A 6956-nucleotide genomic window follows, 5' to 3' on the forward strand; every position below is an offset into this window, starting at 1 on the left:
CCAGGCAGCACCTGGGCATGGCAGAAGATGCCTTCTCCACCAAGTGTGCCAGGGGTGCAGGTGTCACCCAGCAGTGCCCAGCAGCTCTGAATAATCCCAGCTCCATCCTTCAAAGGCGGGAAGGGGAGACATTTGAAGGTATTCGCCCAAAGAGCAGCTGTCAAAGTGGAGAACGGATATGAATAAAAGGGAAAGTAAAATTCCCAGCAAGCCAGATCGCAGAGGTCAGGCATCAGCAGGAGCTATTTCGGAGGCCCCGCTCTGCCGACAGACTCCAGCAGAGCAGCTGCCAGACTCCGTGAAAGCGGCTGTTTATGTGAAATGTCACCGTAACGTCGAACAACCAAAATCCCCGCTGGCGAATGACGCACCGGGGTGTTCTCGCTGACGCATCGCTCTACGGCCAGCGGGAACGTGGCCAGTGATATGAGTTATGGCAGATTTGGAGAGGAGCCGGAGCACCCGTCCTCCCCCGGCCAGAAGATTAGGTGTTCCCATGCGCGCTCGGTAGCTGTCAGCACCAAGGCCTCGGGGAGATGGTCTCAATTTGGTCATTGCCAGGTTTGAACAGCTTTATTTAATCCCCATCCCCTCCCTTGCTCCATGGTGCTCACCCTCCACCTGCCATTTCCAAACTCTTCCTCCCTTCCTCTCCCCCCGGCCCCAACTTCTCCATCTAACGAGCCTTGTGAATCTTGGCTGGTTTTATTTAGATCATGAGCCACTGAGGGAAGGAAATATGTGCTGCTGTAGGGCTCTGCAGCACCTAGTGCTCTTTAGGTGGGATCTAAGAGTCAGCAGAGCAAAGTCAATCCATCAGGAGGATTAAGCATCCGTACAGTTGGTACAAGCACCTCAGCTCTGTCCTTAGGGGCTAAATTTTGGAATTAAGTTTCCCCATCCCTGTCTTCAACACTAGGTGAGGATCTGGTTTTGACAGCACTGAAAGCATTCCTACACAGCGTCAGGAAATAAATCCCAGATTAGCGTGAATTACTTGAGAAGTTTCAGCCCAGCGACACGGCATTTGGACACATTGAGACAGGACAAGTTGGAAACGTCCAAGGCCGGGAAACGCCTTCCAACTCCCAGCTGGAAAAGCTACGCTCGAGCACAAAGTCCCAAACCCCTGCTCCCCAGAGCCACACAAGAGCAAGCACTAGGTGCTTTGCACAGCTGGGGACACCTCGAAAAACTCCGAGGCCATTGAGAACCCCTGAAAACTTGTTGGCTGTCTACACGAAATCAATAAAGTCCCTGCTTGAGGTTTTTTACTTGTACTGTATTAAGCCAGATGAAAACCAGCTGCCCTCAGTCTCTCTCCAGGCAGAGCATTAAGCCTCTGCCTCGGTGGAACAATGCGGGAATGTAATTTGCTCAGTTTAGGTAACGGCTCCTCATTATTTCCTGCTCCGCAGAGCAAGTCAAACACACACGCCTTGTCCCCAGCTCCAGGCACACCTGAAAGACAGGACATTTGGTGGCATCGGGACAAATATTGCTTTAACCTCATCCTCTTCTCAGCCCTGTTTGTTGGCATTTGCTTCCCCCCCCCCCCACCCCAAGCAGAAGCCCAACTTTCTAACCCAGCTCCGGAGGGGTAGGGGAGGCAAAAGGAGCTGTTGCTTTTGTAGACTGTCTGACCCAAATTCAGGGAAACAATTCCTACTTTGAGGCACTTCCCTAAGAGTTTAAAAATAGATGCTCTGCCACAGCCGTTTACAATGTGCCCATTTAGCACAAGCCATTTTAACTGCAGCCTGCCCTGTAGGTAGAGCGGGCAGGAACAGACAGCTAATACACGCTGCAGTGGTACCCCCTCATTTGGCCGGGTGCCCTTTGCTAAATAGGAGCCCGTATCCACCACCCATTTAAGGCAAACACTGAACTTACAGAAAGGGCAGCTTGGAAAAAAAAAAAAAAAAAAAAAAAAAAAATCAGCTGTAACATCTGAAAGCCCAGAGGAGCTGCCCCACTCACGGCTCCGCCACGAAGCCAACACGTCTGGTTTCGTGCCCCGGCCAAAACCTTGCAACAGATGGTACATTATTCATCAGGATGTTCTTCCCTGCGTCCCATTTGCGAGCGAGGAGACGCGAGCACCTCTCTAAAATTAGGTCACTTTGGCACTGTCATCTTCTCCTCTCGGGATGTGCAGGTCCCTTCCTCTGCTTTGGCTCAAGGCGGGGAACGCTGAGCATCCAAAGGAAGGATGAAGTGATCTGAGGGAGACAGGGAGCAAAGAGCTCCCTGGCCAGATTAATTGAAAGCAGCAGAAAGATGCTCACATTTCAGAAAGCTCTCATCGATTTCAGATGTCCAGCTATTTGCCTCTCAATATCCATCCTCATGCCCAGGCGCAACGAAACACTGGGACGTGTGTTACAGCTCAGCCAGCCCAAGCGCCCCGCAGAGCTGGGGCGATGCCTCCGGGCTGCGTCGGGAGCCCCTCACTGGGGAAGATTGAAATCATACTGCCTTTGAGTTAGGATTTGACATTATTCGGAGAAAATTATCAGCTGACAGCCAGCTGAGGAAGCTTCTGCTGTTGTTTTCAAGGGTTCAGGAGGAGCATCAGCACAGCCTCCCTTTAAACGCATCAGGCCCTGGATACTGGTGCCAGGTAAACATCTGGGAGCGATCAGAAACGAGTGAGTCAGCAGAAACCGACTCCTTCATATGCTGTAAAGCCTGTCCAAACTGGGGACAAAGGGGAGGCCGCCTTCTGGGGTCTGAGGAAGTTAAAAAGCAGCACTGGACTTTAGAAAAAGGTTATTTTTAGAAAGCTATTTCCCCCGCTACTGGATGGTGTCTGCGTTTCACAGAAAGCAGAAGAGTTGGTAGCATTTGAAGCCTGGCATGCAGTGCCGCCTGCTAAAGCCACATGCGGGCTGACTTCTGTGCCTCGTTACGTCCTCGCTTCACCTTATTCCTTACAGCTATTGATATGTAACTGCCTCCCTGGTAAAGTGCAGGAGTGGGTCTCTACTCCTTGGTTATGGATGACACGTGCAGCTAAAACATCCCAGGACCTGTGGAGTTATACACAGGAGCAAGCTGACAAGGCAGGAAAAACGCACGAGTTACCAGGGGATACCAGACAAGCATCTAAAAGAGCAAAGCAGAGGGGAGTTATAGCCTTGGATCAGTTTAGAAGCTGAGTTAGCCTGGGATCAGCTTTTAACTCGTGCAAAGAAATCCAGTGATAAAGCCACAACATACTTAATGCATGAAACGCCAGGTCATCTATTGAACCGAGATGCACCCGTCAAGCTTTGAGGAATTGCAGTGGCTTCAAAAGAAAAGCGGGACGACAAACTCCTTGACACAGGGCATAACTGCACAGAAGACAATATGCATTCAGCATCTATCGGGGCCACGGGCCAAAACATCTGGATCTTCCATTGCAATCCACTCCCACAGAACCGAAGTGGGTGAGTTTCTACGCAAAACCGCACGGAAAACCCACTGGTAACAGACACAACATGTGGCGACGCCGTGAAATTCCTTTTGGACAGGACTTTAGGGCAGAGTTGCACAAACACAGGCTTCCTGAAGCAGGCTAGATGCGCCCATGGGTAGTCAGCTATTAAGAGACTGCTACAGCATCCCTTGGATAATTTCTATTTGTGTAGAAATCCACTCCCGTACTTGCAAACTCCTCCCATTCATTCAAGTTTAATGTTTATTGATCTTGCGTTAACCTCTGCAAAGCACACCTAGGTGTGCTTTGCAGAGGTTAACGCAAGATCAATAAACATTATGACTCTCAGACAGTATTGTGCTATTTTCTACCGTGCAGGCAACTTTTTGGAGAAGTTACTAAAATTGTGCCGACTTAAATAGAGACATTTCTTGCACACATCACCAGCCCCCTCCCGCCCCCCCCCCCCCCCAAACCACATTGCAGAAGCAGAGACTAAAAGCTTACACTTACCTCGCCGGGTACTTTCAAGTCCCCAGGAAATCGTAGCTCCTCCAAGCCTGCTTGTGGAAAATAAATTATATATCTGAAATATTTAAAGTAGGAGGGGGGGGGGGGGGGGGGAGGAAAAAGAAAAAAAAAAAAGGATGAAATAAGCCTTAGGAGGTGCGAGAAATGCAAGGTCTCAGCTCAGCAGCTCGTACCAACTGCAGTCTCACAGAGCTCCCCAGTGGTATTTATGCTCTCCAGGCAAAGAGGACAAGCCTGGATCATCCTGTTTGGCAACAGGCCTGCAGTAATAATGAAAAGAGAGGGGGAGGGAAAAAAAAAAAAGGGGGGGAAAAAAAAAAAAATAACCCACGAAAAGGAGGCAGGATCAAGGAGCAGAGGGGTGTCGCTTGGGATCTCAGCAGTTTGAAGATAGTCATTGGGGCTCAGCAAATTCGGGCCATCCCCCAAAAGGCTGTAACACAGCCCCCGGGGAGGGGGAGAGGAGGAGGAGGAGGAGGAGGAGGGAAGAGCATGATGCTATAAAAGGGTTTGCAGTCAGCTCTCGGCAGGGCTCGCAGTTCCCGGGGGCACCAGAGCATCCCCCCAGCCACCAAGGGGGGACCGCGATGCCTCAGTGAGGGGCTCCGGTGATGAGGGAGGGGGCATTCAGGAAAAGTGGTGGGTTTTTTCCTGCGAGGGACTAAAGCCAGCGGTTTCCTCTCAGCTGCCAGGTCCGCCGTTTCCCGCTCCCCACAGGAAAATCCTGCTGCTCTAGGGCTGGGACAGCTTTGCTGGACCCCACAGCAAAGTGGGGTCCCCAGGGCTGGCAGTGGGGCTCCCCATGGCAGCCCCTCCTTTTTTTTTTTTTTTTTTCCCCAGAGCTGGGTGTTTGCTGGGAAACAGGAGATTTATCACCCTCTGCGGTTTGTTCCCAAAGCTTTCCCTCCCAGCGCTGCCATTCCCCACGCACACCCGCCGTTCAGCCCCGCTGCTCCGGCGCCACAGCGGGAGTTACAGAGAATTAGGAAAATAAAAAGTTAGCGAGACACCACCTTGGCAAGCAAGGCTCACCTCTTCCACCGCACGGCTGATGCCCAAAAAGCCCCAGCTTTCGCATCAAGCTCCGTGCCTGCGTTTGCAGTTCTACGTCCGCTGTTGAAACACGGTTTCAATTACCGTGAAAGAAAACGGTTGAGCAAAAGACAAGCTGGAAGTTCTCTTTTTTTTTTTTTTTAAGTAAACAAACAGGAAAAAACCAAACCAGTGTCATGGGTAACAACTTGAGTATGTTACAGCACCTCTGCCACAGCAGCCACCAGCCCACAGCGGGATGCTCCGGTGCCAAGCGCCCAGAGCAAGCTGGTCCAGGCATCACCACCTCTGGGGAATCCATAGGGGTCCTCACCTGGCAGCTCCATGGGGTTGGCACATCTGCTGGCACATACCTGGAGCCACCCAGCCCCAGCCTGGGATGTCCCCCTGTGGACAGGGCACCCAGTGGAGCACCCACCCCCTGGCTTTGGCGTACCCAAGCAAAGCAGCTATGATTTTTCCAAATCCATCATCTAGTCCTCTCGTCAAAGTTCTTGGGAAAAAAGTCCTTCCATTCTTCTAAACAGTCAATATTTATTTTTTTGAGGAAAACACCAATCAAATTTATTTGCTGTTTACAAGAAGGAAGCTTACAAGATACTCTGCTGCTGAGAGGCTTGTTTAAACCCAGCAGTGCTCAAAAAGCAGAATGACATTTATCAAACTTGTTCAACAGCGCGTGAGCAAAGCAGCAAATATTGGCAAATATATGCAACTCCATGAGCAAAGAAAACCAACCCCTCTGTAGCCAGCTCCAAGATATATCTGCTGATTTAATCTCTTGCACCATTTTCCCGAGAATTTTTTGAGAAGCAGCAGCTTCTCGTCATTTGAGGTGTACCTTCAACCCCGTTTTGGTCTGCATCTTTTAAACTGAGTCATAGGTGGGGACGCGGGGGAGCCAATCCTCCCCAGTCAGTCCCAGTCCTGCAGCCTGGTGTGGCCACGACTCCCTTTCTGGCTGCTCTTCCCCTCTGGCCACACTCTCCCAGCTGTATTTACAAAGAGATTCTATTTACTTCAAAATAAACTGTGTATGTCAACCAACAACATATGGCCCATCGTTTGCACCTGGCGCTTCTCCCCTGCTACAAGCTATTCAGTGCAATTTGGGCAGTTTGCTCCCAAAAAGGCTCAGCTCAGGTGCTACCACCAACATGGGCCATTCAAAGACCACACAGAACTGGGTTGACAAGAGGTTCTGCTCTGCTTTACTTTAAAATCACCCTATTCTCCTTTTTCTTTTCCCTCGCTCCTCTAATTCACTCTGGATCAATGAGTTTGCTGTATTTGTGGAAGGCTTATTTCATCAGCTGTAAGATGCTGATGATGCCCAGTTTCCTCATGTCCCCGAATGATGAGGGCCAACAGTGGTGAACCATCGAGCCCCTGCACAGGCTCCCACCCCGAAACCACGCAGCTCGACAGCCCTGAGTCACGGCCCTCAGAAGGTGCTGTTCCCTCCAATTACCAGAAAGTTGGATTAACTAATTTTAAATCTCACGTACAAATGATTTCCAGATCTCAGAGAAATCCAGTATTTTGTAATCTCCACAAACATTCCTATGGGAAATTCATCCCTGTAGAATGGTCAGAGCTGTCTGACTTCTCCATCAACCCTGCTGCTTTACAAAGATTTGATTCTTTAAACGTATTTTTTCAATCCGCACCGCACCAGTATGGTTTCACCGTGCAAATCACACAGGGTTTGTGCTTAGGGATGAGCACAGCCTCCCGGAACGAGACTTTTTATGCACCTCGTTTTGTCTCGAGTCAGCAGTTTCAGGTCATACATTTGACCAAAGCCAAAACAATCAGAAGTTACTTTTAATCATTCCGCGTTATTACCGCCTTGATTATAACGTCTCCGTTTCGTATGTGGTAAAAGCCACATAAAGCAGGCTGCGTATATAAGTATATATTAGGAGAGAAGGCTTTTAAAGTAATA

This window comes from Numenius arquata, chromosome 13 (genome assembly GCF_964106895.1).
Source record: "Numenius arquata chromosome 13, bNumArq3.hap1.1, whole genome shotgun sequence".
Classification (NCBI taxonomy): domain Eukaryota; kingdom Metazoa; phylum Chordata; class Aves; order Charadriiformes; family Scolopacidae; genus Numenius; species Numenius arquata.